This window comes from Pseudophryne corroboree, chromosome 1 (assembly GCF_028390025.1).
Source record: "Pseudophryne corroboree isolate aPseCor3 chromosome 1, aPseCor3.hap2, whole genome shotgun sequence".
Lineage (NCBI taxonomy): Eukaryota > Metazoa > Chordata > Amphibia > Anura > Myobatrachidae > Pseudophryne > Pseudophryne corroboree.
The window spans coordinates 817,857,338-817,870,018 of record NC_086444.1 but is presented as its reverse complement, the minus strand read 5'-3'; the positions used below and the strand labels follow the sequence as shown (position 1 = coordinate 817,870,018).

Here is a 12,681-nt window from a genome sequence, read left to right as displayed (position 1 = left end):
ATAGGAGAGGGCAGCCTGTGGGGCACTGGTGTTTAGACCTCTATGCTTTCATAATCCTGATTGGCTGGGGTCTGTACATTTGCTCAGAATAGGCCAGTGTTTAGGGTATAATAGGCGGTTAGTGCCCAGTGCTGTCATACACCCTGGCTGTCAGGTACCTATAGCTCCTCATAGGAGGGCAGTCTGTAAAGTATAGATGGTCAGTGCCATGTTCTGCTGTGCACTATGGGTGTCAGGGGCGGCTCCGCACCATGTCTGTAGCTCATAGGAGGGCACTCTTCAAGGTACAGGTGCTGGTTATAAAACCACTCTCGGAGCATCAGGGAAGAAAAACAGTATTGATAACTGGTTGTTACATACATTGTTTTGCCCCAGTAGGTTGTCTTTTAAGTATTATTCGTTCATGTCATTAAAGGAGAGTTTCAAATTTTAATAACTTGTATGCTATTTTACTAAAAAATTGTCCCTATTGTGTTGCAGTTCACTTATTAGTGTAGTTTTGATTTTTCTGTCAGTTGAAATTGGTTAAGGGGCCTATACAGCAGCAGTCAATTTGCAAAATTGTCAAATCTGCAATGTATGGGGTTCACAGGTTGCAGATTTCTGTTACAAATCAATTGTTATTGTTATCAGGGTTTTCAACATGTTTAATTTCACAGATCGATTGGGAATGTAGACTGCTAGTCAGGGGCCTTGTGGCCAGTTTTCCCCCCTGTAGTTGTGCCCCTTGTAGCTGTACCCCCAGTAGAGTTGTGCCCCCTGTAGTTTTGTCCACTGTAGCTGTACCCTGGACATTACGGACGCGAGTATAGGACCCCAGGGACTGCGGAGCAGGCATCACCCACCTGCTGGAGGCCCAGCCTCCCCAACACAAACGGAGGGTCGTCCGCCCCTGCCGCAGTGGGTGCGGGGAGCTGCAGTCCTGATGTGGAGTCCTCGGCTGCTCTTGCTCTAATTCCCCGGCCGCCGCCGCTGCTATGTGAATGGGGCAGCTATGTGACTGGGGGAGCTGCTCAGAGGCTGCCCGCAACGTCGGACGCTGCCCCGGGGGCCAATGGGAGGTTTAGTCCAGTCAGGCGCAGCAAATGTCAGGCGGTGGAAGCGCCTTTCAGGGTGCGGCACCCCGGGCAAGAATCCTGCTTGCCCGCGGCAAGAGCCGCTCCTGCTGCTAGTCTATAATAACAATCGGCAGATCTGCAAACCGTTAAACTGAGGAGTCTTTCAAGATTGGCAGATCTGTTTAAATGCCCAGACACGCTAGAAGATTTCTTCTTCCAATGATTTGAGCGATGAAGACTGTTTTGAACGATCTATCTTTCAAATCGTCTAGTGTGTACAAAGTAAACTATGAACGATGGGCTTGTTTGAAGTGTGTCGTAGGTCGTCCATACATGCAGTTCAATCCTCTTAATCCCAGCAGAGCAGATTGTTTGTCGTTCAGATAGTTTGTAAAATCGCTCAGTGTGTACACGCAATATCGTTTATCAGGGAGTTGAAGGGAAATCGCTCATCTTCCACATTGTTAACCTTTCAAGTCTTCTAATGTGTATGGGCATTAACTGAAAATGATCTGCAAATCATTGAAAACTATCTGTACTGTATGGGCAAAGTTGGGGAAAATAAGATTTTACTCACCGGTAAATCTATTTCTCGTAGTCCGTAGTGGATGCTGGGAACTCCGAAAGGACCATGGGGAATAGCGGCTCCGCAGGAGACTGGGCACAACTAAAGAAAGCTTTTAGGTCACCTGGTGTGCACTGGCTCCTCCCACTATGACCCTCCTCCAAGCCTCAGTTAGGACACTGTGCCCGGACGAGCTGACATAATAAGGAAGGATTTTGAATCCCGGGTAAGACTCATACCAGCCACACCAATCACACCGTATAACTCGTGATACTATACCCAGTTTAACAGTATGAAAACAACTGAGCCTCTCAACAGATGGCTCAACAATAACCCTTTAGTTAACAATAACTATGTACAAGTATTGCAGACAATCCGCACTTGGGATGGGCGCCCAGCATCCACTACGGACTACGAGAAATAGATTTACCGGTGAGTAAAATCTTATTTTCTCTGACGTCCTAGTGGATGCTGGGAACTCCGAAAGGACCATGGGGATTATACCAAAGCTCCCAAACGGGCGGGAGAGTGCGGATGACTCTGCAGCACCGAATGAGAGAACTCAAGGTCCTCCTCAGCCAGGGTATCAAATTTGTAGAATTTTGCAAACGTGTTTGCCCCTGACCAAGTAGCAGCTCGGCAAAGTTGTAAAGCCGAGACCCCTCGGGCAGCCGCCCAAGATGAGCCCACCTTCCATGTGGAATGGGCTTTTACTAATTTAGGATGCGGCAGTCCAGCCGCAGAATGCGCCAGCTGAATTGTGCTACAAATCCAGCGAGCAATAGTCTGCTTAGAAGCAGGAGCACCCAGTTTGTTGGGTGCATACAGGATAAATAGCGAGTCAGTTTTACTGACTCTAGCCGTCCTGGAAACATAAATTTTCAAGGCCCTGACTACGTCCAGTAACTTGGAATCCTCCAAGTCCCTAGTAGCCGCAGGCACCACAATAGGTTGGTTCAACTGAAAAGCTGATACCACCTTAGGGAGAAACTGGGGACGAGTCCTCAATTCCGCCCTATCCATATGGAAAATCAGATAAGGGCTTTAACATGACAAAGCTGCCAATTCTGACACACGCCTGGCTGAAGCCAAGGCCAATAACATGACCACTTTCCACGTGAGATATTTTAGATCCACGGTTTTAAGTGGCTCAAACCAATGTGATTTTAAGAAACTCAACACCACGTTGAGATCCCAAGGTGCCACAGGAGGCACAAACGGGGGCTTAATATGCAGCACTCCTTTCACAAACGTCTGAACTTCAGGTAGTGAAGCTAGTTCTTTCTGGAAGAAAATCGACAGAGCCGAGATCTGTACCTTAATGGAGCCTAATTTCAGGCAAATAGTCACTCCTGCTTGTAGGAAATGCAGAAATCGACCTAGTTGAAATTCCTCTGTTGGGGCCTTTTTGGCCTCACACCAAGCAACATATTTCCGCCATATGCGGTGATAATGCTTTGCAGTTACATCTTTCCTGGCTTTAATCAGCGTAGGAATGACTTCCTCCGGAATGCCCTTTTCCTTCAGGATCCGGCGTTCAACCGCCATGCCGTCAAACGCAGCCACGGTAAGTCTTGGAACAGACAGGGCCCCTGCTGCAGCAGGTCCTGTCTGAGCGGCAGAGGCCATGGGTCCTCTGAGATCATCTCTTGAAGTTCCGGGTACCACGCTCGTCTTGGCCAATCCGGAACCACGAGTATTGTTCTTACTCATCGTTTTCTTATTATTCTCAGTACCCTTGGTATGAGAGGCAGAGGAGGGAACACATAAACTGACTGGTACACCCACGGTGTCACTAGAGCGTCCACAGCTATCGCCTGAGGGTCCCTTGACCTGGCGCAATATCTGTCTAGTTTTTTGTTTAGACGGGACGCCATCATGTCCACCTGTGGCCGTTCCCATCGATTTACAATCAGCGTGAAGACTTCTGGATGAAGTCCCCACTCTCCCGGGTGGAGGTCGTGCCTGCTGAGAAAGTCTGCTTCCCAGTTGTCCACTCCCGGAATGAACACTGCTGACAGTGCTAGTACGTGATTTTCCGCCCATCGGAGAATCCTTGTGGCTTCTGCCATTGCCATCCTGCTTCTTGTGCCGCCCTGTCGATTTACATGGGCGACTGCCGTGATGTTGTCTGACTGGATCAGTACCGGCTGGTGTAGAAGCAGGGATTTTGCCTGACTTAGGGCATTGTAAATGGCCCTTAGTTCCAGAATATTTATGTGTAGGGAAGTCTCCTGACTCGACCATAGTCCTTGGAAGTTTCTTCCCTGTGTGACTGCCCCCCAGCCTCGAAGGCTGGCATCCGTGGTCACCAGGACCCAGTCCTGTATGCCGAATCTGCGGCCCTCTAGAAGATGAGCACTCTGCAGCCACCACAGCAGAGACACCCTGGTTCTTGGAGACAGGGTTATTAGGCGATGCATCTGAAGATGCGATCCGGACCATTGGTCCAACAGGTCCCACTGAAAGATTCTGGCATGGAACCTGCCGAAAGGAATTGCTTCGTAAGAAGCCACCATCTTTCCCAGGACCCGCGTGCAGTGATGCACCGATACCTGTTTTGGTTTCAGGAGGTCTCTGACTAGAGATGACAGCTCCTTGGCTTTCTCCTCCGGGAGAAACACTTTTTTCTGGACTGTATCCAGAATCATACCCAGGAACAGTAGACGTGTCGTCGGAACCAGCTGTGATTTTGGAATATTCAGAATCCAACCGTGCTGGTGTAGCACCTCCTGAGATAGTGCTACTCCCACCAACAACTGCTCCTTGGACCTCGCCTTTATTAGGAGATCGTCCAAGTACGGGATAATTAAAACTCCCTTTTTTCGAAGGAGTATCATAATTTCCGCCATTACCTTGGTAAACACCCTCGGTGCCGTGGAGAGTCCAAACGGCAGCGTCTGGAATTGGTAATGGCAATCCTGTAACACAAATCTGAGGTACTCCTGGTGAGGATAGTAAATGGGGACATGCAGGTAAGCATCCTTGATGTCCAGGGATACCATGTAATCCCCCTCGTCCAGGCTTGCAATAACCGCCCTGAGCGATTCCATCTTGAACTTGAATTTTTTTATGTATGTGTTCAAGGATTTCAAATTTAAAATGGGTCTCACCGAACCGTCCGGTTTCGGTACCACAAACAGTGTGGAATAGTAACCCCGTCCTTGTTGAAGTAGGGGCACCTTGATTATCACCTGCTGGGAATACAGCTTGTGAATTGCCGCTAGCACAGCCTCCCTGTCTGAAGGAGTAATCGGCAAGGCAGATTTTAGGAACCGGTGGGGTGGAGACGCCTCGAATTCCAGTTTGTACCCTTGAGATACTATTTGCAGGATCCAGGGATCCACCTGTGAGCGAGCCCACTGATCGCTGAAATTTTTGAGGCGGCCCCCCACCGTACCTGGCTCCGCCTGTGGAGCCCCACCGTCATGCGGCGGACTTGGAAGAAACGGGGGAGGACTTTTGCTCCTGGGAACCTGCTGTTTGTTGCAGCCTTTTTCCCCTACCTCTGCCTCTGGACAGAAAGGACCCGCCTTTTCCACGCCTGTTTTTCTGAGTCCGAAAGGACTGTACCTGATAAAACGGCGCCTTTTTAGGCTGTGAGGGAACATGGGGTAAAAATGCTGACTTCCCAGCAGTTGCTGTGGAAACTAGGTCCGAGAGACCATCCCCAAATAACTCCTCACCCTTATAAGGCAAAACTTCCATGTGCCTTTTTGAATCTGCATCCCCTGTCCACTGGCGAGTCCATAAGCCTCTCCTAGCAGAAATGGACAATACACTTATTTTAGATGCCAGCCGGCAGATCTCCCTCTGTGCATCTCTCATGTGTAAGACTGAGTCTTTTATATGCTCTATGGTTAGCAGAATAGTGTCCCTGTCTAGGGTGTCAATATTTTCTGACAGGGAATCTGACCACGCAGCGGCAGCACTGCACATCCATGCTGACGCAATAGCTGGTCTAAGTATAATGCCTGAGTGTGTGTATATACAGACTTCAGGATCGCCTCCTGCTTTCTATCAGCAGGTTCCTTGAGGGCGGCCGTATCCGGAGACGGTAGTGCCACCTTTTTTGACAAACGTGTGAGCGCTTTATCCACCCTAGGGGGTGTCTCCCAACGTGACCTATCCTCTGGCGGGAAAGTGAACGCCATTAGTAACTTCTTAGAGATTACCAATCTTTTATCCGGGAAAGCCCACGCTTCTTCACACACTTCATTTAATTCTTCTGATGGGGGGAAAAACTACGGGTAGTTTTTTCTCCCCAAACATAATACCCTTTTTAGTGGTACCTGGGTTTATATCAGAAATTTGTAACACCTCTTTGATTGCTTCAATCATGCAACGAATGGCCTTAGTGGACATTAGACTAGACTCATCGTCGTCGACACTGGTGTCAGTATCCGTGTCGACATCCGCGTCTGCCATCTAAGGTAGCGGGCGTTTTAGAGCCCCCTATGGCCTTTGAGACGCCTGGACAGGCACGAGCTGAGAAGCCGGCTGTCCCGCATTTGGCATGTCGTCAAATTTTTTGTGTAAGGAGTCGACACGTGCACGCAATTCCTTCCACAAGTCCATCCACTCAGGTGTCTGCCCCGCAGGGGGTGACATCCCTTCTATAGGCATCTGCTCCGCCTCCACATCATTATACTCATCAAACATGTCGACACAGTTGTACCGACACACCGCACACACACAGGGATTGCTCTAACAGAGGACAGGACCCACAAAAGCCCTTTGGGGAGACAGTGAGAGTATGCCAGCACACACCAGAGCGCTATATAATGCAGGGACTAACTGAATTATGTCCCCTATAGCTGCTGTTATATATACTGCGCCTAAATTTAGTGCCCCCCCTCTCTTTTTTTACCCTTTTCTGTAGTGTAGACTGCAGGGGAGAGCCAGGGAGCTTCCTTCCAGCGGAGCTGTGAGGGAGAAATGGCGCCAGTGTGCTGAGGGAGATAGCTCCGCCCCTTTTTCGCTTACTTTTCTCCCGCTTTTTTATGGATTCTGGCAGGGGTAATTATCACATATATAGCCTCTGGGGCTATATATTGTGGTATTTTTGCCAGCTAAGGTGTTTTTATTGCTGCTCAGGGCGCCCCCCCCCCTAGCGCCCTGCACCCTCAGTGACCGGAGTGTGAAGTGTGTATGAGGAGCAATGGCGCACAGCTGCAGTGCTGTGCGCTACCTTGGTGAAGACTGATGTCTTCTGCCGCCGATTTTCCGGACCTCCTCTTGCTTCTGGCTCTGTAAGGGGGACGGCGGCGCGGCTCCGGGACCGAACACCAAGGCCAGTTCCATGCGGTCGATCCCTCTGGAGCTAATGGTGTCCAGTAGCCTAAGAAGCCCAAGCTAGCTGCAAGCAGGTAGGTTCGCTTCTTCTCCCCTTAGTCCCTCGCTGCAGTGAGCCTGTTGCCAGCAGGTCTCACTGTAAAATAAAAAACCTAATTATATACTTTCTTTTTAGAAGCTCAGGAGAGCCCCTAGTGTGCATCCAACCTCGGCCGGGCACAAAATCTAACTGAGGCTTGGAGGAGGGTCATAGTGGGAGGAGCCAGTGCACACCAGGTGACCTAAAAGCTTTCTTTAGTTGTGCCCAGTCTCCTGCGGAGCCGCTATTCCCCATGGTCCTTTCGGAGTTCCCAGCATCCACTAGGACGTCAGAGAAACAATATATCTGAGGGGGGGGGGGGAATAAATCACAATCTGTGAAACAATAAATTGTGATTGCTAATGTATGGGACCCTTTACTCTGGCACAAATGATAGAAGACATGTCTGCCCCATGTAGATGCAAGTATACAGACTACCAGGGCTTGCTCACGTATATGTTCAATAAGAATAGATTAAACTATAGACGAGATCGTCCATATTGGCCTGCATGTACAGCCGACGGAGGACCAGCGATGAACGAGCGCGGGGCCGCGCATCGTTCATCGCTGGAGCCTCCACACTCAAGGATATGAACGGTATCTCATTCATTTATGAATGAGATCGTTCATGTCTTTGACTAATGTCGGCCAGTGTGTAGGGCCTATAAGGTGTATATGAAACATAATTGAATTATGTGAATGTAGACACACTTTGCTTAATGCACAAAGTTTATTAAAAATATTGGCTAAAATTACCTTCAGGCTGTGTGTATAAGGTGTATATGAAACATAAATGCATTCTGTGCTTAGACTTGGGTCCCATCGCCATTATATCTCATTATGGTATGCAATTATTCCAAAATACGGAAAAATCCGATATCCAAAATACTTCTGGTCCCAAGCATTTTGGATAAGGGATACTCAACCTGTAATAATCATACTGTCTGAATTATTATTTATTAACAGTTTCTTATATAGCGCAGCAAATTCCGTTGCGCTTTACAATTGGAAATAACAATGATACAACAAAACTGGGTAATAACAAACAGTCAAAGAGGTAGGAAGGCCCTGCTCGCAAGCTTACAATCTATAGGACTAAATCAGTGTCTGTTCAACCATACCTTTCAGACTGGATGTGTTTGGCTGTAGGATGCTAGCATGTACAGTATAAGCCGCTTCCATAAAGGAAGCTAATTTTAAATGCATATTAGCCCTGGATCTTATCAAGATAGATAATGTCTACTCTTTGTCGTCTTACTGATATATAGTTTTTCAGGGGTAATAAATACATTCAAAGTTAACCAGACACAGAACTGGATCATAATTTAATTATGAAATACAATTTGCAAGAAGAGAGCTTTGTTTTTATTAGTGCTTATTTATTAATTGTAAAATTATTAAAATGTAGTGCACAATTGGTTTCTAAAGTATTTATAGCAAAGGGTTGCTTTTCACATTCTTTTGCTTATGTCAGAGTTTTTATAGTTTTATAGAGATTTTACATTGATCCACATAAGCGGTGTGCGATAGTTTTCTGTATGTGTGTGCATATATAGACACAATCTTACTGGTTGTGAACTAAAGTTATTGTGAATTGTTAAGGTACAGAACCATATAAAGCAGCATTGCACACCAAATAAGTCAGCATGTTCACTTCTTTCACACACTCATTATGGAGCTCAACTGGAGCCACTGGAGGTCCATGATCTTCTACAACTATAAGAGTGGTCTGCGACTGAAAGGCAGTTTTTACTGACTGCAAGCTGCTTTTGTGGAGGAAACACCATCTTGAACTACTGTTTTTGAGCGGTTTGCAGAATTTCTGCGTGGGAAACAGTCGCTGGTAGATGAGGAGTACTGCAGCCGACCTCTGTCTGTCATCACTGAGGTCAGTGTTGCTGCCGTGCGAGCCATAGTTGAGGTGGATGCTAGGATGACCGTGGCCCAGTTAGAGAAGGAGATAGGCATCTCATCAGGATCCATCCACTTGATACGCTATGAAAAGCTTGGCCTGAGCAAGGTTTCTGCACGCTAGGTGACCCATTAGCTGACTTGAGAGCCGAAGGAAACTCTGTTGACTTGGTGCCACAACATGCTGGCCAGGTTTGATGGCGGTCACTCACTCAAACTCTGCCTGGGACATCATCTGTGGCGATGAATCCTGGATCTAAAATTTTGACACCGAGACCAAACAACAGTCAGTCCAGTTGGAGGTGTGCTGTCACAGAAGTTCTGACGTAAGAACAGCATGGCCAAGCAGATGGTGGCTATTTTTGTGGCCAAGACTGGTCATGTGGGTACCGTACAGCTCATGCAGTCACTGGAGACTGGTACGCAAAACAATGCCTGTTGCAAGGACTTGAAGCCATTTGCACGTGTCCCTTCGCCTTTACGACAGTGCACTTGCCCACAAGTCCAGGAAAGTGGTGGATTTTCTGGCCCATGAACGCATCCAGGAGCTTGGTCATCCGCCATACAGTCCTGAGCCCCTGTGACTTCTTTGTGTTTCCACAAATCAAGTGCAAGATGCATTAGATTCGTTTTGACTCACTAAAAGCTGTAGTGGAGACCTTCATCCTGCATGTAGAAGAAATACAGTGGTGCTTGAAAGTTTGTGAACCCCTCAGAATTTTCTATATTTCTGCTGAAATTTGGCCTTAAACTACCTCAGATTTTCACACAAGTCCTAAAAGTAGATTGAGAATCAAATTGATCAAATGAGACAATAAAAAAAAATATGCACGTCTATTATGTTTTGAGAAAAATGATCCAATATCACATATCTGTGAGTGGCAAAAGTACTGTATGTGAATTTTTAGGCTTAGCAGATATTTTGAAGGTGAAATTAGTCGGGTATTTTCAATCATATGGGATCGGTGTGAGTGGACAACCTGTCTTTTTTTTTTTTTTTTTTTTTTTTTTAAAGAACAGGGATCTATCAAAGTCTGATGTTCACAACACATGTTTTTGGAAGTTTCATGCCACGAACAAAGGAGATTTCTGAGGACCTCAGAAGAAGAGTTGTTTATGCTCATGAGGCTAGAAAAGGTTACAAAACCATCTCTAAAGCGTTTGGACTCCACCAATCAGCAGTCAGACAGGTTTTGTACAAATAGATGATATTACAGACCATTATTACCCTCCCCAGGAGTGGTTGACCAACAGAGATTACGCCAAGAGCAAGGCGTCTGATAGTTTGCAAGGTCCCCCAAGGTAATCTCCTAAACAACTGAAGGCCTTTCTCACATTAACTAATTTTAATGTTCACGAGTCCACAATCAGGAGAACACTGAACAACAATGGTGTGCATGACATGATTGCAAGGAGAAAGCCACTGCTCTCAAAAAAGAACCTTGCCGCCCATTTGCAGTTTGCCAAAGATCACCTGGACTTGCCAAAAGGCTATTGGAACAATGATTTGTGGAAAGATGAATCCAAAATAGAGCTTTTTGGCTTAAATAAGAAGTGTTCTCCTTGGAGAAAGGAGAACACTGCATTCCAGCACAAAAACCTCATACCATCTGTGAAACACAGTGGTGGTATCATGGTTTGGGCCTATTTTGATTAATCTGGCCGAGGATGACTTGCCATCATTGATGAGACAATGAATTTTGAATTATACCAGAATATTCTAAAGGAAAATGTTAGAACATCTGTCCATATGCTGCAGCTCAAGAGAACATGGATCATGCATCAAGACAATGGCCCAAAGCACACAAGTCATTTGTCCAAAGAATGGATTAAAAAAAAGGCTAAATGTAAAATTTTGGTATGGCCAAGTCAAAGTCCTGACCTTAATTCAATTGAAATGTTCTGGAAGGACCTGAAAAGAGCACTTCATAGAAGGGAGCACTTCATAGGAGGAAACCCACCAACAAAACAGAGTTGAAGCTGTTTTGTACAGAGGAATGGAGTAAAATTCCTCCAAGCCGATGTTCAGGACTAATCAACAATTACCGGAAACGTTTACAGGGAAGCGCTCACCATACCGCTAGTCGGGATCCTGGACGTCACAATAAATACGTTGGAATCCCGACTAGCGGAGAAATACCAATGCCGGAATCCCAGCACCACAGACTTTCCTCCTTCAGTGGGTGTCCACGACACCCATAGAGGGAGAATAAATCCTGTGGCGAGTGCAGCGAGCCCGCGCCCCACTGCCGGCATACCTGTGGTCCGGATCCTGCTGTCGGGAGTACATACTGATCTCCGTTTACATGCAGTTATTGCTGCACAAGGGATCATACCAGATACTGAAAGCAAAGGTTCACATACTTTTGCCACTCACAGATATGTGATATTGGATAATTTTCCTCAATAAAAAAATATTTTTGTCTCTCGTTTTATTTGGTTCTTTTTATCTACTTTTAGGACTTGTGTGAAAAGCTGAGGTAGTTTAGGCCAAATTTCAGCAGAAATATAGAAAATTCAGAAGGGTTCACACAGTTTCAAGCACCACTGTTACCTGCTTTGGACTGGTCCAGCTGCTTCACCAAGTGTTTTTAACGCATACAACTTTACATAGACTCTTCTGGTTAATACTTTGAAAAAGTTTAATGTTCACTTTGTAAATATACTGTAATACTTTTTATGCATCCAGAAACTTATTGAACATCATTGGAACACAGTTTTGCTATTTATTGGTTAATTATTGCATGAATGGAAGATTTTCTCCAATTTTCTACAGTTCCAAAATTGTACAGCCATCACAATGTTTTGTCATTAGAATAAATTGATGAATGCTATAAAAATTGATAATTTGTTTTCTATTACTTCAGTTTATTCATGTCTACGTGTGCAGAAAACTGTATCAGGCTATTTACATGGAGTCATGCAAATTGTTAGGCATGCATGTAAGTTTAGTACTTCACAAAGCATTGGCTGACATCATGTTGTGATTGTCCTGGCAATATACAGTAGCTGGCCACTGTATGTCTACAAAGGGAAGCTGAAAGACTTAAGGGAGCATTTATGGAAGTTACTATAGAGAAAAACAGGTGTTGCAGATGGCAACCAAGTAGACCAGAGGTTCTCAAACGCGGTCCTCAAGGCATCCCAAAGATCCAGGTTTTAAGTTTATCCATGCTTAGCCACAGGTGACTTAATTAGCACCTCAGTCAGTTTGATTTAACCATCTGTGCTGAGCCATGGATATAACTAAAACCTGGACTGTTAGGGTGCCTTGAGGACCGTGTTTGAGAACCTCTGAAGTAGGCAGTAAAACATATGGGGTGAAACTTGTGAAGCTTACCATTTAACAGTGGTGTACCCAGGGGTTGATTGCCCCCCATAACGCATCCTTTTTACCGGTGGAGCATTGTGCTCTGTGCTGTGGGCCCTGGAGGCTGCAGCAGGAGCAGTGGAGTCTTCGGCCGTAAACGCAGGGTGTGTTCATAGGGGTGATCCACAACTATCTTTTAATAATAATTACCTATGACAGGGTGTCGCATCTTTTATAACTAATTTTGTGGATGGTTACAATCCTTTCTCAGATATCAGAGTAGATAATAAGTTATTGTGGTGTCTTTTATTAAAAAAATTTCCACACCTCCTCCCCGTGAAACATGGTCTGTAGCATGCATCTAAATAGTCAAATGGAGCAATTTGCATAACAATAGATTTATTTCCTCAGTGCATGTACACTTATACTGTAGCAAAGAAAATGATAAAAAAATTTTTTTTTA

General features: G+C 45.8%; 1 protein-coding gene across 1 annotated transcript in view; it reads left to right on the top strand.

Moving 5' to 3' along the window:
* Window positions 1-12,681, top strand: part of GTF2E2 (general transcription factor IIE subunit 2) — a 120,743-nt gene that overhangs the window by 288 nt on the left and 107,774 nt on the right. The gene's annotated exons all lie outside the window — the stretch shown is intronic.